Here is a 24,705-nt window from a genome sequence, read left to right on the forward strand (position 1 = left end):
CCATTAAGGGAGCACAACCTTCAGTTTTCCTGAGCAAATGCAAAATCAAAATGTTTCCTGTGGCTTTTGGTGAATAAATCCCTCAGACTTGGAGAGAAATTTGGGCAGTGAAGCACAGCACCAGAAGCACTTGATCAACAATAGACTCAAATGCTTTGTTAAAAGATGGGAAATGTTCTAGATTACTAAAATGTACACCATTTGTTTCCAAAGCGTTCCCCAAATTTAGCTATTTTGGGTGGAAATCTACCTCAATTTATCATCAACTCCCATGCTTTTAATAATAATAGAACACAATGAACATAGTTTAGCCTTTTTTTGATGATCTAGTATCTTAAAAACATTGCATTTAGCAGCAATGCAACAGTTTCCTTAGGTTTTATTGACTTAGAATTGCTTGTCCTGACGCCAAATATCCAATCTGCCACTCTTTTGGGTATTTAAATTTTGAACATTCTTTCTCACCAGTGGACAGTTCCTCATTGTGTCCCCATACTCATAAGTTTTGGGAAGTTGTTTCTGCCTTCTAATTTACATCTTTCAACCAATCTGCTGTGTGTGTGAAAATAAGTATCCTTGATAGAATTGTGTCTAAGATGGGATTAAATTTATTCTGAGAAGTCACCTGTCCTGACCCCAGATGTACATATTGACACCCATTCAGGCTCCTTGTGAGTGATTCTTACTCACCCTGGGTGATTTGCAGGCTGTTATCTTCCGAGTTAGGCACCAGATAAAGAACTCATTAATAAACACAGTGCTTGTGGAAAGACTGTTCTTCCAATGTAATCAGGCTGGATATTTTATAATTGATGAAGCTGTCTACGTTAGAAAGTTGTTTTTTCTTTTTTTTTCCAGGCCCTCCTTGAATCTCATTGGTATATCATTATCAACTATAGGGAGGGATTGTCCCTTGTAATTCAACTGTAAAAATTTAAGTTAATGGTTCTTTAATTACAGTTCAATCTATTTATGTGATACTGTTCATGAAACCAATTAAAAACAGACAGAGGTTGAATATATTTACTGTACATAGCCATTGGAATTATCTTGGCTACTCATTTGTCAAGTATTTGTTAAGTGACAAGTATCCTAGAAAGTATTTTACAAAATTCATTTCAATTACTTCATAAATAACCTCAAGAAGCATTTATTATTTATTATATATGTTTTGTTTTAAAGTTAAATTACAGCTCAAGGTCCAGGAAAATAGAGAGTAATCAAAATATGGTGACATAGGTGTCACCTAGGTCTGTTTCTGTATACTTTGGAGACTTTTGCATCTTTTCTGTTTGATTCTGGTTATTACTAATGCCAAATATCAAGAATTTTGTAAGTGGCTTCCATATATTTTCTGCTGTTTTAAAATCTTTTTCAGAATTGCACTTGTAATAGATGAATGTATGACTTCCCTGGTGGCTCAGACCGTAAAGCATCTGCCTTTACAATCTGGGAGACCTGGGTTCAATCCCTGGGCTGGGAAGATCCCCTGGAGAAGGAAATGGCAACCCACTCCAGTATTCTTGCCTGGAAAATCCCATGGACAGAGGAGCCTGGCAGGCTACAGTCCATGGGGTCGCAAAGAGTCGGACACAACTGAGTGACTTCACTCATAATTTAGATGAGGAAACTAAGACACTTAGTATAAATGACTTTTCCAAGGTCACAAAGCTACAAACCATAGAACCAGATTTCAAACTCTTGTTTGGTCAGATTTCAAATTTGAGCTTTGCCCTTTCCACTTATTATCCTACTCATATTAAATATTAATTAATTGTATTGTTATTATCAAGTAAGATAAATTCAAACTCACCAAAACCTGCATGAAACATAAATGATAACATTTTTGTTACCATATGAGTATTCTAAAGTTGGCGTATTTTCTAAAGACAGATAGAAGAGTGATAACTTTTGCAAGCCTTGGGGTCAGGACTCGGTAGCTGCACCACAATCATGGCATGCACTAGCCTCACCATGCCTCTCATTGTGATGAGTGTGTTCTTGGGGCTTTGTTGGCTTCCTGGTGCCCTGGTTCATCTCTAAGTGTCCCATCTGCAGAGTTATCATCACCATGTTGGGGACCTGTTCAGTTTGCTGCTATCTCTTTTGGCTGATTGCAATTCTGGCCCAACTCAACCCTCTCTTGGGACCACCATTCCTCTCTTGAGAAATGAAGCCATCTGGTACCTCAAGCATCACTAGCCTAGAGGAAGAAGTCCTGCTTACCAGTGCTTAGTCATTGAGGTCAAGAAGAGAACTCCTCTATATGCACAATCACCTCCATACCCAGACCACCTTCCTTGACCCACACATTCTAGGCATTAGCTGCCTTAAACATTCCCACCATATTTATGTATCTTGTTCTAAAATATAGCACTTCTTTTCTTTTTTTAATGTATTTATTTTTAATTGAAGGATAATTACAATATTGTGTTGATTTCTGCCAGACATTGACACGGATCAGTCATAGGTATACTTATCTTACCTTCCTCTTGAGCTTCCTTCTCAGCTCCCCGCTCCCCACTTTCCTGTCACTTTTTTACACTTGGATGGATGATGTCTCTGTGTAATCTAAACTGTGTTGTCTCCATAAAATGTTTATAAATAGAAAGTGCTGTTCTTCCGAGAAATAACATTACTCTCCTTAGAACTTGTGAATTTGAAGATGGTTTCTACCTCCTCACAACATGCGATTCATTGAAATGCTTTAAAAATTGTTACAAGACAATGAAACTCCAATGGGGCAGTCAGGAGGAGAACATGTTCAGAGGGAAAATCTGTCTCATCAGAATTATACCAAAGTATAATTTCAGGAGGAATTTCTCATTTCTGCCATCTTTTGGAATAAATTATTTTTCTACTTTCTATGGGAGAAAAAAAGGGAAAATGAAAACTTCCAGCCTCATGTCCTAAGAGAAGCAACAAAAATCTGATCAGTTTGTCAGTTTCAGGTTATCTCAGGTGGCACATTTAGTAACTCCAAAGTAATGTCACACACATAAAACACACACACACACATACCTTTTCAGGTGTTCCTTGTTGTTCTGCTTCAGGTTTTATTGCCTTTTCTACCAATCCTACCCTGGCTAAAAAAATCAAAATCTTTTATGTATTAGCTCCAGTTGCCACAGTGAAATATAACAAAAGCCCTCGTAGGAAACTTGCACTTATTCCTTCTTCCGTTTTCAAGATATGTGATTCTCTTTAACTGGGTCTAAGATATCAAATTGCTCATTTATTTCAAAGCAATGGAAAGCGAAAAAAAGGTGGTCTATTGTGTTTACATCCAAGAATAGAAATGAACATGTTTATATTATTTCTTGAATAGCACTGACCATGTTTGAATCCCCATGAGAGTTTATGAGATCCCCTGTTATCTTTTTCTTCATGACTGCTGTGTGTGTTGGCAATGACTGGGAGTGTTTTTGCTTCTTTGTGGATCTTTAGCAAGCATCCATACAGGTCTGTCAAGGCTAAAATTCCACCCCAAGACAAGGGAAGAGGAAATAAAAATAGCACAAATCGCATAAGCAGTCTAAACCACCTGGTCCAAGATAAGTGAGAAAAGAAAGGATAGGAAAGAAAAGGAAAGCAAGGGAAAAGGAGAGAGAGGGGAAAATAGCAGTGGTAGACAGGTGATAGAGGCCAGGACTTATAGACCTCTCATCAAATACCCTTGGCTTTCCAAGCCTTTTCCTAAGAGCTAGACAAATGAATGAGTCTTTTCTGCACCCTAATATTTGCAAATCTTTAAAGATGTTTTTATTTTTCAGATTATATTTGATAACAAAATATAACTTTTTATATAAAGCAACAAAATTGCTCTACTCACACAAATTTTGAACAATTTCTCCCTACTGAAGTGTGTTTCCAAGACATACTGAATCTCCTTTGCAAGAATGCCTTGTTTGCCATTACTGGATTTGACTAGGAGAACTTGACCAGGGTTTGTATTCATTGAAATTTCTATTCTGAATTTTTAAGCAACATTTTTGATTACTTGTCTCATCATCACTTATAAATAGTACTTTAGAAGACATAGAAGTAGCTTCAGAATTCTATTCATAATGTGCGGATAAGCCCAAGACAAGTCACAAGTCATTGTTCCCAGATTTGTCACCTCCAGGTCCCCTTCCACTACCCTATTGAACCACAAAGGAAACAACATGTCTAAAAAGTATATAAAAAGCTCTACTCACTTTTGACTACCTGAATAATTAGTTATATTCTGTGAGAGGACACATAGAGCTAAATAATTTGACAAGGTTCTCTGCAGGGAAAAAAAAAGTGGTCTAGGCATTGAATAAATATTAGTTCAAATATTTTTAATGCTGATGAAGTGGCAGTGTTAGTAGCTCAGTTGTGTCCAATTCTATGTGATCCCATGGATTGTCTCCTCTGTCCATGGAATTTCCCAGGCAAGAATACTGGGGTGGGTTGCCATTCCCTTCTGCAAGGGATCTTTCTGACCCAGGGATTGAACCCAGGTCTCCTGCATTGCAGGCAGACTCTTTATCCTCCGAGACACCAAGGAAGCTCTTTAATGCTGATAGTCATGCTTATAAACTTTCTAAAACTTATTTCAGTTAAAGGCTTTAACGTAGTCCATGAAGCAGATATGTTTTCTGGAATTCTCTTGCTTTTTCTATGATCCAACAGATGTTGGCAATTTGATCTCTGGTTCCTCTGCCATTTCTAAATCCAGCTTAAATATCTAGAAGTTCTCAGGTCACATACTGTTGAAGACTGGCTTGGAGAATTTTGAGCATTATTTTGCTAGTGTGTGAGATGAGTGCAATTGTGCGGTAGTTTGAACATTCTTTAGCATTGCTTTTCTTTAGGATTGGAATGAAAACTGACCTTTTCCAGTCCTGTAGCCACTGCTGAGTTTTCCTAATTTGCTGGCATATTGAGTGCAACACGTTCACAGCAACTTCTTTTAGGATTTGAAATAGCTCAACTAGAATTCTATCCATAGTAGATATGGTGGTCCAGTCTCATTCTTTTGCATGTGATTGTCCGGTTTCTCCAGCATCATTTATTGAAAGTGAAAGTGAACTCACTCAGTGTCCAACTCTTTGTGACCCCATGGACTGTAACCCACCAGGCTCCTTCATCCATGGAATTTTCTAGGCAAGAGTACTGGAGTGGGTTGCCATTTAATGAAGTGAGTCTCTTTTTTTCCACTTACATTGGTGACTCTCTTGTGATGAATTAACTGACCATATATGTGCACATTTGCTTCAGGGTTCTCAATTGTCTTCCACTGATCTATGTGTTTGTTCTTATGTAAATGTCATGCTGTTTTGACTACTATAGCTTTGAAATATAGTTTGAAATCAGAAACTGAGATGCTTTGTTCTTCTTTCTCAAGATTGCTTTGGCTCTTTGTTGGTCTTTTATGTTTTCATACAAATTTTAGGATTGTGTTCTCTATTTCTATAAACAAATAGCTATTGGAATTTTGATAGGACTTGCAGTGGACCTAAGTATTACTTTAGGTAAAATGAAAAGTTTATATTAATTCTTTTTGTCATGAGTGCAGAATATCTCAACATTTATTTGTATCTTCTTCAATATTTTTCATTAATGTCTTACAGTTTTCAGTGTACAAGTATTTCACCTCATTATTGTTGTTCAGTTGCTAAGTTATTTCCAACTCTTTGTGACCCCATGAACTATGGCCCACCAGGCTCCTCTGTGCATGTAATTTTCCAGGCAAGAATACAAGAGTGGGTTGCCATTTCCTTCTCCTTCTTTACATTTATTTTAAGTATTTTCTCCTTTTTAATGCAATTGTAAGAGGGATTGGTTTTTTCATCTATATTTCTCAGTTCATTTTTAGTGAATAGAAATGTATATATTTAGTGTATATTGATTTTGTATCCTGAAACTACAGAATTTGTTTATTTTAATTTTCCTTGATGGAGCCCTTAGGATTTTCCATATTTAATATGACATCTGCAAATAGTGAAAATTTTACTTCTTCCTTTATGATTTTTATGTCTTTTTCTTTTTTCTTTCCACAGAATGACTTGAGACTCATCCATGTTTGCCCACTTTTATTACTGAGTAGAATTCTATTGAATGGATAGAGAAATAGTTTGTTTACCACACTGTCTTGGTGAGAGTACCTTTATGATAACATAAGTCAAATCAGGAAGAAATATTCCAACATTGTTTTTTTTTCTTCTATTTTCTTTTAACATTCTAGATTCTTTGCTTTTTATATTAATTTTATTGTCAGCTTGTTAACTTTTACCAAAAAATTTGATAAAATTTTTTACTGGAATCCATTGAATATATAGAAAAAATTGAGATAGTTGACATCTTAACAATGCTAAGATAATATCAGCATGAAGGAAATATAAATGTTCCTCTTTTCTTGTTCCCCTGTCCAACGACTAAAAAGCAATATCAATCATAAACAAGAAAATCTCTTTGGGAGTTGTAGAATCCAGCACCTCATTACAGGAGACCCAAGAAAAGGCTAACCCACCTCTATATGGGCTGTGGAACCAGCAGAAGCCTTTGAAACTGTTGCTGTTGCTCAGTCACTAACACAACTACTCACAGCTGCGATTGAGAAAGCCTGCAGGATGCTGATGTGGATCGGCACCTATTGATGAGAAAAACTTTATACAAGTCCTGCAGTCTGGAAGGGATTCTAGCACGTCACTGGAGAAAAAAATTACAAGTTTTAAAGCACTGGGGAAGATCCTGGCGTACCAGTGCTGTGCCAGTACTGTACTGTTCACATACAATTTTCTCAAGATGGTAGTGAAGTGAAAGCCATTCAGTTGTGTCCGACTCTGCCACCCCATGCACTATACAGTCCATGGAATTCTCCAGGCCAAAATACTGGAGTGGGTAGCCTTTCCCTTCTCCATGGGATCTTCAAAACCCAGGGATTGAACCCAGTCTCCTGCATTGCAGGTGGATTCATTACCAGCTGAGCACAAGGGAAGCCCTTAAGATGGTAGAACTCATATTAAATGTTCAAAACACAATAAAATAACATTTTAATACATAAATAAATAAAATTTCATTCTGTTTACATGTGCAATATTTGGCATTAGTTACTTCTTAATTTAGGCAAAACAACCATGAAAAAGCTTGTGATAAAAATTGTTTTGCTCTCAAATTTTGAAAATTATTCCAGTGGGACATACTGACATGTTTTAATAAATGTGATTCTTTATGAGTTAAAGTGTTCCTACCCAAGTGTGGGAGAAGACTTGATAATTGCTAGGATTAAGAAAACCCAAAGAACAAGGAAGCAGGAGGCAGAATTTCAGCAGATGATAAATCAAAAAGAATGAATCTCTAAGGATGTTTTGGAACTATATCCTTTTGCGGGTTTACTGCTTATGTAATTGTTGAGTTGCTGTTTGGCAAATATTGGCGTTCACTGGAAATGCAGTGACTGCACATTTTTGGGAAAGGTCACCCAAAACATACTCATGTACACCTACCTATAACTATATCTATATATATATATATATATATATATATATATAGACATATAGTGAGAGAGAGAAGGGCAAAGAGAGTTAGGTTTTTCATTTACCTTCAAGAAATGAGAAGGCATTCATTTTGGTGACAGTGAGTATGACTCTCTGGTGTTATGAAGTTTATTTAATATACTTCAAAAGTAATGCTGGGAAAGATTGAGGCAAGGAGAAGAAGGGGACAACAGAGGATGAGATGATTAGATGGCATCACCGACTCAATGGACATGGGTTTGGGTAGACTCCGGCAGTCAGTGATGGACAGGGAGGCCTGGCGTGCTGCAGTTCATGGGGTCGCAAAGAGTCAGACACGACTGACAGAATGAACTGAGCTGAACTGAATGTATCTATATGTGAAATTTATTTCTAGCTTAAAGAAAATAGAATTTTCCATTGAAGTTTTAAGCCTTGATTATATGTATTTAATTTTTTTCTAGGAGATTTCTTCTTTTTCCTCCTTCTTTGGGGCTTGATTTCATGATTTGAAAAAAAGACAGAATGAGCAATGCTCTGGATGTGTAACAGGAACACGCCATATGTCCACTGGGATCTATCTCCTCACTATAAAGTTTCTAACCCGAAAAAAAACCTGACTGATTTTCAGATCAACCATGGGTAGAATGGTACTCTATTCACAATCTCTATGAGAAGTTGTAGGAGTTTGGAAAAATATTCAGTTTTTATTAACAATGTTTGTGGGGTCTTCTGGAAAAATTCATTTATTTTAGCAATTCAAATGATATTCAAGGAATGTCTATAGTGTTTATAGCTATCAAAAACGACTAGCTTAGGTTCCTCACAGTCATCAGTCTTGATATCCTATGGATGTCATTCTCTTTGGTTCTCTCTTTCTCATCTCTAATTGTTTCCTTCCCTCTGCCTTCTCTCCTAGGCTACCTCTATCATTAAAACCTGAAAGCTTTGAATTAAACTCTATACCGCCTTGGTCAAGACAACATACACAAATTCATTTCTTTAGGAAAAAATAACCCTAATAAACCCTGAAGAGAATCATATAGTGAATGAGATAGAATATTTATTTTAATTTTTGATAAAAGATAAAGGGACATAGGTAGCTCTTAAGAATAGTAGGGTCATTCATTTTTTATTTTATTTTAGCTATTAGTACATATATGATTTCTAATAAGTGAAAGCTACGCAGTTGTGTCTGATTCTTTGCGACCCCATGGACTACAGTCCATAGAACTCTTCAGGCCAGAATGCTGGAATGGGTAGCCTTTCCCTTCTCCAGGGGATCTTCCCAACCCAGGGTTTGAACCCAGGTCTCCCCCATTGCAGGCAGATTCTTTACCAGCTGAGCCACAAGGGAATCCCACTTATTAGAAATCACTTATGGAGCTAACAAAGAGTTAGGTTTGAAAAGTACTACTAATAGTGTGATTAATGATCATTTATTGAGCAGCAAATGCTTATGGAGCCAAGGTTTGAGCAGGATGCTCTATAGCTACCTTGTTACCCGACCATCCTTTTGTTTGGCTAAGTCTAAAGCCTTAGTTTACCTGTGGGATTTTACAAGCAAGCAAGCAAGCCCTGAGTCGACCTGAAGTGAAAGGGACTGAGAAATGCGCGGACAGTACAGGGAAGAGAGCAAGTAGAAAGAGCTGGTACTACTGAACTATCACTAGGTTGCCAAGTTCATTGAAGACAGAGAACATGCCATTCCTTCATGTATTCCTTGGGCTACTTTTTTTTGTTTGCTTTTTTGGTCAAATGATCATGTCAAGTTTAGAGCAGAAGACTGCAGCTGTGGAAACCTACAGCCATATTTGGATATGATGTATTTGAACAGAGTGTAGGGGAAAATATTAAGTCTGAAACTAAAAAAATTACATGGTTGCAAATGGAACACAATGGAGCATCTGCAAGGTAGGGGTGGCAGCAGGGTTATGCTAGTGCAGGCATTCCTTGGGAAAAGTATTCATTAGGAAAGGGGAAGAGTTGATGGCGATCTTCACAATAGGAATGGAGAGGAATCAGGACACCTGAAGTTAAAAATAGAGCAGTGGTTATTGATTGTCATATTTATCATGTGAGGTACAGCGGGTGAACAGAAGAGTTATTAAATGGGTCATCTTTGAATCCAGATATTTTATTTTTATTTTTTTTTATTTTTACTAGTTGGAGGCTAATTGCTTTACAATACTGTAGTGGTTTTTGCCATACATTTACATGAATCAGCCATGGATTTACACGTGTTCCCCATCCCAATTCCCCCTCCCACCTCCCTCCCCATCCCATCCCTCTGGGTCTTCCCAGTGCACCAGCCCTGAGCACTTGTCTCATGCATCCAACCTGGGCTGGTGTGATCTGTTTCGCCCTTGATAGTATACTTGTTTCAATGCTGTTCTCTCAGAACATCCCACCCTCGCCTTCTCCCACAGAGTCCCAAAGTCTGTTCTGTACATCTGTGTCTCTTTTTCTGTTTTGCATTTAGGGTTATCGTTATCATCTTTCTAAATTCCATATATATGCGTTAGTATACTGTATTGGTCTTTATCTTTCTGGCTTACTTCACTCTGTATAATGGGCTCCAGTTTCATCCATCTCATTAGAACTGATTCAAATGAATTCTTTTTAATGGCTGAGTAAAATTCCATTGTGTATATGTACCATAGCTTCCTTATCCATTCATCTGCTGATGGGCATCTAGGTTGCTTCCATGTCCTGGCAATTATAAACAGTGCTGCGATGAACATTGGGATGCACGTGTCTCTTTCAGGAGAACAGTGTGGAGATTCCTTAAAAAGCTGGAAATAGAACTGCCAATATGACCCAGCAATCCCACTCCTGGGCATACACACTGAGGAATCCAGATATTTTAAAACGATAATATAAAAATTTATCTGTATTGTCAATGGTTGAGTAACATTTGGTCTGCCATTTTGAGGGGATTAAAGCAAGTTTTCACATACAAAACAGACAGACTTCCTTGTTTTATTCACAGTTTCAAGAACGACAACCATTCTGAGTGTTCGCTTTCTCTCCCTTTTCTGACAGATGGTGTATCATTTTCTTAGGGCTGCTGGAGGAAAGGACCACAAGTGGGTTGCTTAAAATAACAGAAAATTGTTATCTTGCATTTGTGGAATCTGTAAATCTAAAGTCAAGGTGTTTGAAGGGCTATGCTCCCTCCAGAACATATAAAGAAATCTTTCAATGTCTCTTCCTAGGTTTTGGTAGTTTGCCAGTAATCTCTTTTGCCCCTTGGCTTCCATTCTCTCTGCCTTCACATGGCCATCTTCTTAGAAGAAGACCATTCATATGGGATTAGGGGTTCACCCTACTCTTGGATGGCCTCATCTTAACTTAAATTTCATCTGTAATAGCTCTACTTCCAAATGCAGTGACATTCAGAAGTATTGGGGACTTCAATTTATCTATTTTTGGGGTGTCAGTGGGAGACCAACCCAAACCATAACAGATGATAAATAACAAATATCTATAAGGGTAAATTGATAAAATGTCCTTTGGAAAAATAGAATCATGTACAAAACTGAATAAATTACTAGAGTAGCAGAAGTACTGTAAAAATCTTCTAATTGACAAAGTGATGAGAAACAGGAGAACGATATAACAGATTAGGTTATAATTGAAAAATATGTGAAGAAAAGAGCAAGGCAGCTCAATATCATGACTTCATGTTATATTCTAATATTTACCACATGATGCAATAAGTTTTTCCCTTAATAGGTTGAAAATGTGGTAGCTACTTGTAACAATGTGTTTCATCCACATGTCTGGAAACGCATTTTGCTTCTTTGGGAAAATTGCTAAGAACCCTGAAGCCAGTATGAATGCTGTAAGTTATTCATATCACTAATATTTTAAAAGCAACACTTCCAAAGATACTGATGCTATTGCTCTCATTAATTCTTTTAAAATACCTTTTATTATAAAGCTTGAAATATTTCTTTACATAATATATGTTAAGAATCAATAAGAAGTTTTATGATAGCAATCATAAAAGTGGCCCAGTAAACTCAAGAAACTAATTTTTTTCCCCTCCATTCAGAGTCAGATGATTTCCTACTGGGGCTACCCAAGTGAGATGCATAAAGTTATAATTGTAGATGGTTATATCCTTCAGGTCTATCGGATTCCTCATGGAAAGAATGATGCTAATCGTTTAGGTAGGACTGGTTGTTGTTCAGTCACTAAGTTGCGCTCCACTCTTTTGCAATCCCATGGACTGTAGCCTGCCCGGGTCCTCTGTCCATGGAGTATCCTGGCAAGAATATTGAAGTGGGTTGCCACTTCCTTCTCCAGGGGGTCTTCCCCACCCAGGAACTGAACTCACACCTGCTGTGTTGGCAGGAAGATTCTTTACCACTGACTCACCAGGGAAGCTTGGGGGGACTGGAATGAGGGAAAAAGATGAGTGTCTCAAATCTTGAATCAAATACGTTCCAGTCAAATGTATTCTAATTATAGAACATGAGATTAAGCTATTCACAGGAAAAAAAAAAATTCTCGAACCACCTTGGATTTCTGAGATTAAGCTGAGGGTCTGAGTGACACCAGATTTACATTGGCTTCAATGATGTGCACACTGGCCCATGATTTTAGTTTGTTGTACTGGGTGGGAACTCAGAGTCCCTGAATAGCAGACCCACTTAATTAACTTAACATTATGCTGAATTTCCTTATGACATAATTTTTTCAATAGCTTTTTGAGTTTAATTGGCATACAACCCACTGCACACAATTTAAAGTATAGAGTTGCACACATTTTGTCATCTGAGAAAATATCACGACAATTAAAATAATTTCAGAAATATTCACCTCACCAAGCAAGCTTATTTAATTCTGGTCTTCCTAAATTCATGTTTATCTGAGAATAAGGAGTGAATTTATAAAGGTTTGAATAATTTTCTTCTTTAGGTCAGAGACCTGTTGTGTTTTTGCAACATGGTTTTCTTGGATCCGCCACAAACTGGATTTCCAACCTGCCCAACAACATCCTGGGCTTCCTGCTGGCAGATGCTGGTTATGATGTGTGGCTGGGGAACAGCAGAGGAAACACCTGGGCCCAGGAACATTTATACTATTCACCAGATTCCCCTGCATTCTGGGCTTTCAGGTAAAGAAAGAGAGTATTAAAAATAAATATTCAGTTAAAAATCATCAGTATTCACTGCTTTCAATCCAGTCGTATCTTAATAAATCATACTTCAAGTAGGAGAAGGAAGTCCTTTGATTCTAATCTATCTTTAGATTTTTCATACACCTCATTCCAAGGGTAGTTTTCCTCCTAACTGTGATCCCAGTGCCCACTATTACAAGATTCCCTGAATCTGCTTTTCCACAAGGATTGAGCAAAATGAATAAGCAAGGAAATTTGTTGCCCTCAGCATATTCTAAAGGAACATCCATATGGATTTAAACCCAGCTAGGGTTCATGGACAACATCTCTCATCAGCAATAATGAAGTGGAAGGGGAGAAAATGAAATTGAGACACCACAGAGAGATTATTAAAGATTTTCTCTTACTGGCCTTCTTGTGCCTTATTTTCGGGAATTACTAGTGGAAGTGGGGAACAGAAGAGAAGTTGGTTGATAGAGCTGAGGCACAAAAGTGCTCTAAAAATTCTAGGAACCAAAAAGAAGCTCATCTGTTCCAAGTGTAGTGAAGAAGAGGAAGACCAAGAGGAGAGGAGACTAGAGATGCTGACAAGCCCGGATTAGGGTGGGCTGTGTAGGTCATGGTGAGGGCCTCGGAGCTCATTCTGAGTGTAATGAGAAGCTTCTGGAAGGTTTTAACAGGGGTGGGCATAGCCTGTTCTCACTTTCAAAAAATTATTCTAGATAACTTTTAAAGAATAAAATAGAAAAATTATTCATATTACATGGTAGTAGAACACTAAATACAAGTCATTATTAAATCTGACAGTCAGGTTCAGGGATGGAAGCAGTCCCCAACTACAAATACTATGGTGTTTCAAATTGGATAAAACTGCAGATATCATGCTGTGCTTTAGAAATAATGTCAGCCCTTTACATGAAGTCACCCCCAAAGAGCCCCTGACACTCAAATAGTCTGTAAGCAGCAATATTTAGAGCATCCAGTTTTCTATTTTTCAAAGGAAGCTTTAGCTTAAATAGGTTTGACTTATGGAAATTATAACACAGATGTGTGTTTAGTTAATTTTGTCTTTTTCTTTACAGCTTTGATGAAATGGCTGAATATGACCTTCCATCCACAATTTATTTCATCTTAAGGAGAACAGGACAGGAGAAGCTACACTATGTTGGCCATTCCCAAGGCACCACCATTGGTAGGTAAAAGCAATAGCAAGTAGTGTAGTTCATATAGATCCTTTTCCAGTGGTTGCGTAGGCATGTTGGTCTTCATGCTTGCTAATTGCTTTCCATTCATTATATAATGCAATGTCTGCAACAGTCCACTGATATAAGGCCATTATTATTCCTACTGCATGCATAGGGAAGCTAAATAGTGGGTGAAGAAATAGTTTGTGTAAGATAACATAGTTATTACAGGTAGGGTAGCTCAGATCCCAGGTCAAGCAATCTGACATGCAAACCAATGCTCTGAAACTTTGTACCACATGGTCTCTGGATTCAATTTATTTCATTCAGTCAACCCTATTGATAGATCTCATATACATATCCTAAGGATACAACAAAAAAGTAAATAGTTTAAAATCTGTCTTTCTACTACTAATACTCTAGCAGGAAGAGGTGGAGAAAATGATAAGTAAAATACATACGATGCTAGATAATGGTAGCATTTTTCTATGAAGAGAAAAATAAATCAGAGAGTCAGATTGGGGAGCATCAGAGGGGTGCTTATGACTGACTCCTATGCTTCTATACAGAACATGTTGGACATAGCTTAATCTTTTCTCAATGATACACGGTTATAAAATTATTGCATTTAGCTGAAATGTAGAAATTTCCTTAAGATTTATTGAGGTAAATAAAACCACTTGTCCTAACAGAAAATAACTCCATGCTGCTCTTTTGAGTATTTAAATTTTGAACATTTCCATTCTTCTTACTCACCAGTGGACAGTTTGTCATTGTGTCACCACACTCATAAATTTCAGGAAGTTGTTTCTTCTGCCTTCTAAGTTACATCTACGTCAATCTGCTGTGTACATGAAGTTTAGTTAAGTATCCTTGATAGAACTGCATCTAAAATGGGATTAGGCTTCTTTTGAGACGTTGCCTTTCCTGACCCTCGATGGACCCACTAACACCCACTCTGTCGGTAGTGCTACTGCTAATACTCCAGCGGGAGGAGACTGACTCTCCTTTGCGAATGATTCCTGCCTACTCTGGGTGACCCGCTGGCTCTTATCTTCAGAGTTAAGAAGCCAGATAAAGAACTCCTTGACAAAAGCAGTGCTGTTGGAAAGAATGTTCTTCTCCCAGTGCAATCAGGCTGGATATTACTGAGTTGCCTAACCCAAAAAGTTTTTTTTTGGGGGGTTTTTTTTTTTTTTTTTTGCTTTATTTAAGTTTTGCACAAATCTGAAGTTTTGTTTCAAAAGCTGCTCTTAAGTCTAATCAATATGTCATTATTAACAGTAAGGAGAGATTGTTCTATGAAATTCGACTGTAAAGAATTTAAGTTAATAATTCTTTGATTAGAACCATCTATTTATATGCCACTGTTCATGAAAACAATTAAAAGCAGATAGGGGCTGAGAATATTATATACAAATATTGGAATTATCTCAGCTACTCATTTTTTAAGCATTACTATGTGACTAGTTCCTGATAAATATTTTACATGATTCAACTTAATTATTTCCTAAACAACCTAAGGAAGTATTCATCATTATACCTATTTTTAGATAAGGAAACTAAAACTTTCAGAGTTTAGGTCTCTTTTCCAAGGTCACAAAGCTAATAAACCACAGAACTAAGTTTCAAACTCCGTTTCAATACATTTCAAATTTGTGCTTTAACCTTTCCACTTATATACCTTATTCATGTTAAATGTTAATTATCTCAATTTTATAAGATGAGATAATTTTAAGTAGAACCAAACCTGCTGTAATATAAATTATAACACTTTTATTACCACAGGATTATTCTAAAGTTGGCCTGTTTTCAAAAGTCAGATAAAAGAGTTAAACGTAACTTTTGAAAAGTTCTAACCTCATGTCCAGGGCATCCCAGGTGGCTCAGTCGTAAAAAATCTTCCTGCCAAATGGGAGATGTGAGTCAGATCCCTGGGTTGGGAAAATCCCGTAGAGAAGGAAATGGCAGCCCACTCCAGCATTCTCACTAGGGAAACCCCTTGGACAGAGAAGCCTGGCGGGCCCAGCACATGTGGTCGCAAGAGTCAGACACGACTTAGCAACTAAACAACAGCAAACCTCATATCCCCAGAGAGAATCTATGAAAACAAAATATACTAAAATCTGACCATTTTGTTGATTTCAGGTTGTCCCAGATGGCACCCTTAGTAAGTCCAAAGCAATGATGTCATACTTGTAAAACACATTCACACACATACACACACACACATCCCTACCTTTACACATATTCCTTGTTCTGTTTCAGGTTTTATCTCCTTTTCTACCAATCCCACACTGGCTGAAAAAATCAGTCTTCTATGCATTAGCCCCTGTTACCACACTGAAGTACTCCCAAAGACGTTTTACCAAACTTGCACTTATTCCTCACTTCCTCTTAAAGGTATGTGATTCCCTTTAACTGGATCTAAGATATTGAATTGTTTGTGGATTTCAAAGTGATAGAAAGAGACCAAACAGCTGGTGGACCATCGTGTTTATATCCAAGAATGGAAAGGAATGTGTTTATATTATATCTTGAATAGCACTGACCATGTTCGAATCCCCATAATAGTTTAAGAGATCCCCATTTTTTAAATTCTCCATTTCTTTGTGTGCTAGCAACACCTGGGAGTGTTTTTGCTCCTTCATGGGTGTTTCTTTACCAAGTATCCACACAAGTCTTCAAGGCTGTGTTTCCACCCTCAGCCTGGGGAAGAGGAGCTAAAAGCAACACAAAAAAAAAATCAAATAAGATACCTAAACTACCCAGTCTATGAAAAGTGAGAAGAGGAAGAACAGGAAAGAAAGGGAAGGTAAAGGAAAAGGAGAGAAAGAGTAAGACAGCAGCGGTGAAGTAAAGCAAGAACTTGGAGACACCTCATCAAATACCCTTGGTTTTCCAAGTCTTATTCCTAAGAAGTCTTCTCTCTTTAAACGGGGATTTCCTAGGGTAGTAGAATAGATTTCAATAAATTGTAGATATTATGTAGGCATACATGTTAGGGATTTAATAATCTTTCCTTTATCCAAAGTTTAATCACCAACTTCTCCCACTCACTGAAACCAACACACACACACACACACACTCCTTTAGGAGATCAGTTTGCCTCCGGCTACAAAATTTAATGATGCCATTTTCTTCCATGGTTGTGTGCTATTCATTTTTTTTTTTTCTTTTCACTCAGGTGTGTGCTGTTCATTTTTTTTCCTCACTAAACTAACACAGGTGTCTAAAACCTAAGAGATTTTTAACTGCAACATTATTTGTAAAACTTTTACTCAAAATGTAAAATTGTTATGACCCTGGCTGCACTGATTTAGAACATGTTTACTTTTTACTTGTACTCAGAATTTCTGACAGGCAGTATTCAGAAGGGTTTAAAAAAAGAAAGTATTAGACCTTAAGTCAGAACCTTGAGGCTTGAATCAGGATTCTAGCTGCAATCCAGTTCTCATTAGACCAAGAGCCTGACTATTTATTAGCCTTATGTTCTCCTGTATAAATTGGGGATGACAGAGTACGAACTACCAGTAATAATTACCTAAGTCACATGGATATAATGCTCATAGAGAAAGTGGTCAATACTTTATAGTAGCTTTGTATGTGTATAATTTTGAAACTTTGTGTGTAATTTTGAAAATATGGAGTCACTAAGTCATATAACTGAAACTAATAATGTAAGTCAACTATACGTCAGTAAAAAATAAATAAAATGGGGGTAACAAAGTGTCAGCCTTCCTCAAGAACAATGAGGGTGAGTCCTTTCAATTATTAAGCTACCAAACTGCGGGGAGCGGCTTGAAAGAGCTGACTCTGGGAGCTGCCTTGATTGATTATCAAGGGTCTGTTTGCAGACATAGCTCTCTGTCCCGCCACCTCTCTGGAATTTACTATCCAAGTTAACTCCTAACAGAACATTAGTGAGCCTTGAATGCACACAAGGCGCAAATAGATAGCTTTGCATGACTGCCCTTAAGATAAGTAGGATGCCTTTGGCGCCATGAGAGAGCTCTGGTGATTGTTATCTTAAAGATGATGTACATGGGGAAGAATTTTCTTTGGGATGCCTCTCTTCTTGGTTTAGTATATATGTAACCCTGAGAAATAAAGAATCATCGTTGACTGCAGTGATCCTCTTGACCCCATCTGTTCTGTCTCTTTATTTCTTAGCCTAAAGGAACGCGTCGTGTTGCTCGCTGAAATCTTCTGGCTGGCCCGGCAAGTGGCGCCCAACAGTGTGGAGCTCAACGAAAGTTCCTTGTGGCCGCTGCCCGTTGAAACTATTAAGGTAAGTAAGAATGTATATACTTGTATATTGAGGGGCAGGAAGGAATATTGTCGAGAGTATAAACCATGGGACAAGATCATAGTTGTCAGTTGTTTGTGCATATGTTACAGATAATGTTGAAGGATCGGGGAATGCAGGTTACTAAAACAAAATTGCAGACTTTTCTTAGTTTTGTTGAGGAAGTATGTCCCTGGGTTCCGCAGGAAGGGACTATGAGTTTGGAGATATGGAAAAAGATAGGGAAACAGATTCAAACATATTATACTCTTCACGGACCTAATAAGGTTCCTGTGGAAACATTTTCATTATGGTCTTTAATAAGAGACTGCCTTGATTTTGAACATGAGGAAGGGAGTAAATTAAAACACATGCTCCCACCCAAAGAACCAATTTATGCTACTCCCAAAGTTTATGCTACTCCTGAAGGGAAAGGACCCACAACCTTTGAATTAGAATCTGCCAAACCTTTGAAGGAAAATGAGGGAATGCTGACTCCAGAGGATGAGGAAAGTTTAGAGGAACAGGCAGCTGCTTATCATAAGGATGATCATTGGGAATTACTTGTAACTGACAATTCGAATGTGCAGGCAGCAGCTGCCCCTCCGACAAAGGGTCTGGAGGCACTCATGCAGAAATTATTAATAACAATAAAAGAAGAAATAAAAAGGGAAGGTAGGGATGAAGGCGCTGGTGCAATCTCTACTGCGCCTCCTGCTTATGCACCCTCAACTATTGCTGGATTAGATCCTCCACCTATTTCCAAACCTGAAAATTCATTGAATATAACTCGTGAATCACACAGTTTGTCCCCCTTGCAAAAGGCTATGCAACAGGCCCAAAGAGCTGGAGAAACTGTTCAGGGATTCTCCGCTGCTTTCCCGGTATTCGAGCATGAAAACCAACGGTATTATGAGGCCCTACCTTTCAAACAACCAAAGGAATTAAAACTTGCCTGTGCCCAATATGGACCTACGGCTCCTTTTACCCAGACCATGATAGAGAGTCTAGGAGGTCAAAATTTGCCACCTAGTGATTGGAAACAAATTGCAAGAGCTTGCTCATCAGGAGGGGACTATTTATTATGGAAATCAGAATTTACAGAACAATGTGGCCATATAGCTGAACTAAACCAGCGACAAGGGATCAATACTACATATGAAATGTTGGTAGGGGAAGGGGCCTATCAGAATACCAATGCTCAATTGAACTATTTGCCTGGAGCATATGCTCAAATTTCTAATGCTGCCCGGCACCAAACCTCTTTGTCTTTTTAATGTTTTCATGAAAATATGGCTGAGGTCATCCTTTTCACTGCTGATTTTTTGTCATTTATTGCTGAAATCACACATCTTGGAACTTAGTTTTGATATTATACAATGTTGTTTTATGATTTAATCCTGTAGCTCCTATTACCCCAACTAGACTATACCTCTTTACGCATTACACTTTTCATCAGCCAGTACAGTTCTCAATGCAACAATAAATACCCAGTATTCATATCTGCCCCATCCATTCTACATCTTTACCATGGGGATTCAATGAGAGCAAGTATTTAAGCTTCCTAAGACAACATATAGAAATATTGAAATAGACATTAATGTCTATTTCTGTCAGTAAACTAGACAACTTAAGAAGTTTCTTCTGCAGCTTGTTATTTTCAAATCTGTAATGATGCTTTTATTTTTTAGATTATATTTGGTAACAGAATGTTCTACCCACACAATTTTTTGGAACAATTTCTTGGTGTTGAAGTGTGCTCCCGTGAGACACTGGATGTCCTTTGTAAGAATGCCTTCTTTGCCATACTGGAGTTGACATTAAAAACTTTAACATGGTTTGTATGCCCTGAAATTTCTATTCTGACTATTTTGAGCAACTCTCTTGATTCCTTGTCTTATCATCAATCAGGAATGGTACTTTATTAGAACCAGGAGTCACTTCAAAATTCTGTCCAATATGCAGATAAGCCCAGAAATCACAAGTCATGGCTCCTAGTTTTGTAGCCTCCAGGTTCTTTCCATCACCTCATTGTGCCCTGAGGTAAACAGCTTGTAGGAAAAAAAAAAACAGAAAACTCGCTACTCACTTCTGATCACCTGAAAATTGGTGTGACATTTAAATTCTGTGAGGTGAGGTATTGAACCATGTTGTAAGGTTCCTCTCTAGGAAATATATGTCTAGATATTGGATAAATATTATTTAAAATATTTTGATGCTGACAGTCAACCCTATATACTTTCGAAAACTTCTTTCAGAGCAACTCGTTAAGTAAGATCTTGTCCATACTCTTTACTTTCTATTTCATTTGCTTTGCACCAAGTGGATGTTTAAAAACACGTACAACATAATGCAGTATTGAAAAGAAGTTAAAAATATGGATTCAGGTTAAAAGCATAATTGAGACCCTACCTTTGCAACACACTTGAACTCCTTCATGTTGATTCCTTATCCATGGAATGAGTCATTGTGAAGATCAAACGAGCTAACATATGTAAAGTAGGACTGTGCTCAGTGATGTCGGATTCTTTGCAGTCCCATGGACTGTAGCCCACCAGGTTCTTCTGTCCATAGAATCTCCCAGGCAAGAATAATGGAGTGGGTTGCCACTTTGTACCCCAGGGGATCTTCCTGACCCAGGGATTGAACCTGTGTCTTGTGTGTCCTGCACTGACAGGCAGATTCCTTACCATTAGTGCCACCTGGAAAGCCCCAACATATGTAGATCATAGAACAAAACAATCTACCTCACATTACATCACATTTTTCGTGTTTTGTATTATCCATTGACAACTATTCTCACTCAAAATTGTTTAGTTTAGTTATACATCCTTGAAATTAGTCCATATAATCAGAGTTTGCAAGCCATAAAGTGATGTACAACTCTTTTGCTCATATCCTGCCAGTAATGCTGCTGGTGAAACTTGATATGGATCAGAAAAATTTAGGTCTTAGGTGTTTTCAAGAAACTGAACGTATATCTAAGTGAGTGTATGTGCACTTATGTGCTTGCTTTCTAGAGTCGCTTAGATGTGTATATAGCACATAATCCAGCAGGAACTTCTGTTCAAAACACCCTCCACTGGAGACAGGTATCATTTCAAGCTGTTAAAACTTTCTTGTGGGCCTTAACCATCGCCAATTTACCTAAAGCAAAGTCTTAAAATAGTCTGTCAAAGATTCCTAGCAGGGAATTTTTCTGGCATGGGACTACCAAGTGAAATGATCAATCCATGTGAACGAAATCCTATAAAAATAGGTGTTTTGGGTAGCCAGAAATAAATGAGTTTCATGACTTGAGTGGCAAGAAAAATTATTTCAAGCACAGCCGCTTTTAAGCTTGAATCAATTGTTCTGGAGGATTCATAGTCTTTATTCTTGGAATGAGAAAAAAATAAATAATATTTAAATTTAAAGTAAATTACTTGGAAATGTTGATATGTTTTTACTCACATATCCAAGTGATTTTTTAAAAATTTCCTTGTCTTTTTAATTTCTCTCCATTAGGCTGTTAAGTCTGGGAGATTCCAAGCTTTTGACTGGGGAGCCCCATTTCAGAACCTAATGCATTATCATCAGGTAAGCATCTTAAGTAGCAGTTATTCACATTTTGAAAGACAAAGATATAAAAGGTTAAAGATGAAATTGCGATAACTTTATATGTATTTTCCAAAGTCAGCTTGCTGTCCAGACATCACAAGTCTGTCTAATGCCACGAGGGGTGATGAGTTCTGGAAGTCTCTTATTGCAGTCATGCGTTACCTTGAGGGCAGCTTGAATGAGCACAGACACTGGAGCATGAAGGCCCAGGGGAAGAATCAGGAACCATCAGCGCCTCAGATGCTGCCTTTGTCCTGGGCTCTTAACACTAGTAACCAGACTCCATCCTGGGCGGGGAAGGGGGTGAAACACCCACTCCCAACTCCATGCTCCCTGCAACCAAGCCAAACACAGCTCAGGATGGTTTCAGCTAACTGGGGAAGTGATGATAATTTAAGATCCAGAAGCTGGTTCTGGAAAACACTTCTAACAGTGGCATATGAGTGAGTAAAAGTGGGTTTATTCTCATGGATATTCTCCACACTTTTCCCTTCTATCTAACATATAAAGGAGCACAATAAAGTATTAAAATACAATGAAAAAATTACATATAATAAAACATTTCTTTGTGAATTGGCTGTTACATAAGGGTGAAAATTTTTTAATGTATTGAATCAGAATTCTTGAGAATATAATCTTTAAAAACTAACAAAATTTTCTGTGGATAGTGGGAAAATGATTAGTTATTTCTTGTCCCATTGGTCTGCTTTATGAATCTGTTTAAAATATGTGTGAATAGTGATTTTGTAGAAATAGGAAATGGAGCTACTGATAGATTTTCTAAGAATATGTACCTATATTTAGTAAAAATCAAACAGTATTTAAAATACTACTCATTTAACCAACTGACTGTCTTTCCAATGACTATACTGGGAAGTCAGACAAAATAAAAATACATGACTCAGTCCATTTTGAGAAGCTTATACCTTTAGAGTGTTTAAATTGCCAAGATTTCATTATGAAATTGGGTCATGGCTCTTGTAAAAACAAGGATGGACTTTGACAGTATTATGCTAAATGAAATAAGTTATTCATACACAGATAAATATTATTTGATCTCACTTAAATGTAGAATCTGAAACATAAAAAAAATCAGAATTAATAGATATAAAAAAGAGATTGGTGGTTGCTAGAGGCATGGGCAAAGTGGATTAAGGTGGTCAAAAGGTATGAACTTCCAGTCATAAAATAAGTAAGACCTGGAGATGCAATTACACTGTGGAGACTATAGTTACTAATACTGTACTATACATTTGAAACTTGCCAAGATGGTAAATCTTAAAAGTTCTTTCTCTCTCTGTCTCTCTCTTTCACTCACTCTCTCTCTCTCTATATATATATATGTATATATATGTAAAACTACACATGGTGGTAGATGTTAACTAGATTTTTTGTTGTCATCATTTCACAATGTATACATGTGTGGAATCATTGTTATACGCCTGCAACAAATATAATGTTATATATAAATTATATCTCAATTTTTAAGTGATATCTGATTTACCCACTGAATAAGTATTGAGTTTAAAGTGCATTTACTTATGAAAATTCTGATTTTTTTTCTCTTGTGTTTTAGCCCTCACCTCCAATCTACAATCTAACAGCCATGAATGTCCCAATGCAGCATGGAATGGTGGCAAGGACCTGTTGGCTGACACTCAGGATGTTGATCTTTTGCTTTCAAAACTCTCTAATCTCATTTACCACAAGGAAATTCCAAATTACAATCACTTGGACTTAATCTGGACAACAGATGCACCTCAAGTTTACAATGAAATTGTTTCTTTGATGGCAGAAGACAAAAAGTAGTTTTGGGATTAGAGAATTATTCATTTACTTTTTCCAAAATAGTTTCTTCTCTCCCACATGATTTCTGTACTGTTTTAAATGCAATGCTTCTTTCTGTAATGTTGACTTTCAAAATATATTAGCATCAACAAACTTTTCATTGGTCATTTTTAATTGAAAAAAAAAGCTTAAAATTATTTTTTTCACTTGGAAATGTATCTAGAAACTCTTGAGAGACTGTGATCTCAGGGAGGTGAAACTTCTCTTCCAATCCTCCCACTCGGGTTTCTTCTAAACTCCAGGTAGACAATGAGCCTTGAATCATGAGTGTTGCCAAGAGACAGTCCTGGGGTTGACTATTGATGCTTCTTTGGCACACTTAGAGATTGAATAGATTGTTTTCTATCATCTTCTGTTGCTAAAGCTTAGTCTCTTCATTTGTGCAGTGGGGCTATCACTTGCTCTTTTTTTTTTTTTTTTTAATCTTTATGTTCCTTTATTGGAGCAAGATTCCTGACCGGTATACAGTGATGTATTTGCTACAGAGACCTGTGCAGAAATTACACACTATCCATCTAGACAGGTTTTTGTTACACTTTGCCTACTGATGGAGTAGTTCCATTTATAAAGTTTTTATACATCAGAAAGCTTTGAATTTGACCCGGCTGTCCATTAATTCATCTCTGAAAGAGCTAAGTGACATTTAATTTTAGCTACTATATTTTACAGCATTAAAAAGCTTATGCATTAGGTAGCTTCTCAAAATGTGACTTATTTACGGTGGCATTTAGCAGATAGAGCAGTCCATCATCTCCTTCGGATTCACACAGACAGGTCTCATTGGAGAGCTATTTGCTAAAAAGCTGGTACTTTGAGATAAAAGTACTCCTAACCTGAGTTTCTTACCACCAACATGGATTTCTTACTCTGAAAGCCTGTCTTCTTGGCCACATCTTACAGTACCAGTGAAGACATGCGAACAATTGCGCTGTGTTAACTCGGCAGAGGAGCACCAGATCTGTCTGATGGTGGTAGCAGGCAGTATTAATATATAGGTAAATAAAAGCCCGTATTTTGAAATGATGATTTGAGATACAAATCAAAGGTACAACACATTCAGAACCGAGTTTTCAGCTATCTGGTATTCCCAGTGATGTGAAAAATTTCAGAAACTGATGGCAAATTGTACCCATGATGGGTTCCCAGCTGTGGAGACATTAATACATTGAT

General features: G+C 37.4%; 2 pseudogenes; both read left to right on the top strand.

Moving 5' to 3' along the window:
- Positions 1–296: 296 nt before the first annotated feature.
- Positions 297–23,496, top strand: LOC133070699 (gastric triacylglycerol lipase-like; annotated as a pseudogene).
- Positions 1,954–2,202, top strand: LOC133070701 (V-type proton ATPase subunit e 1-like; annotated as a pseudogene).
- Positions 23,497–24,705: the final 1,209 nt, after the last annotated feature.

This window comes from Dama dama, chromosome 15 (assembly GCF_033118175.1).
Source record: "Dama dama isolate Ldn47 chromosome 15, ASM3311817v1, whole genome shotgun sequence".
NCBI classification, from domain to species: domain Eukaryota; kingdom Metazoa; phylum Chordata; class Mammalia; order Artiodactyla; family Cervidae; genus Dama; species Dama dama.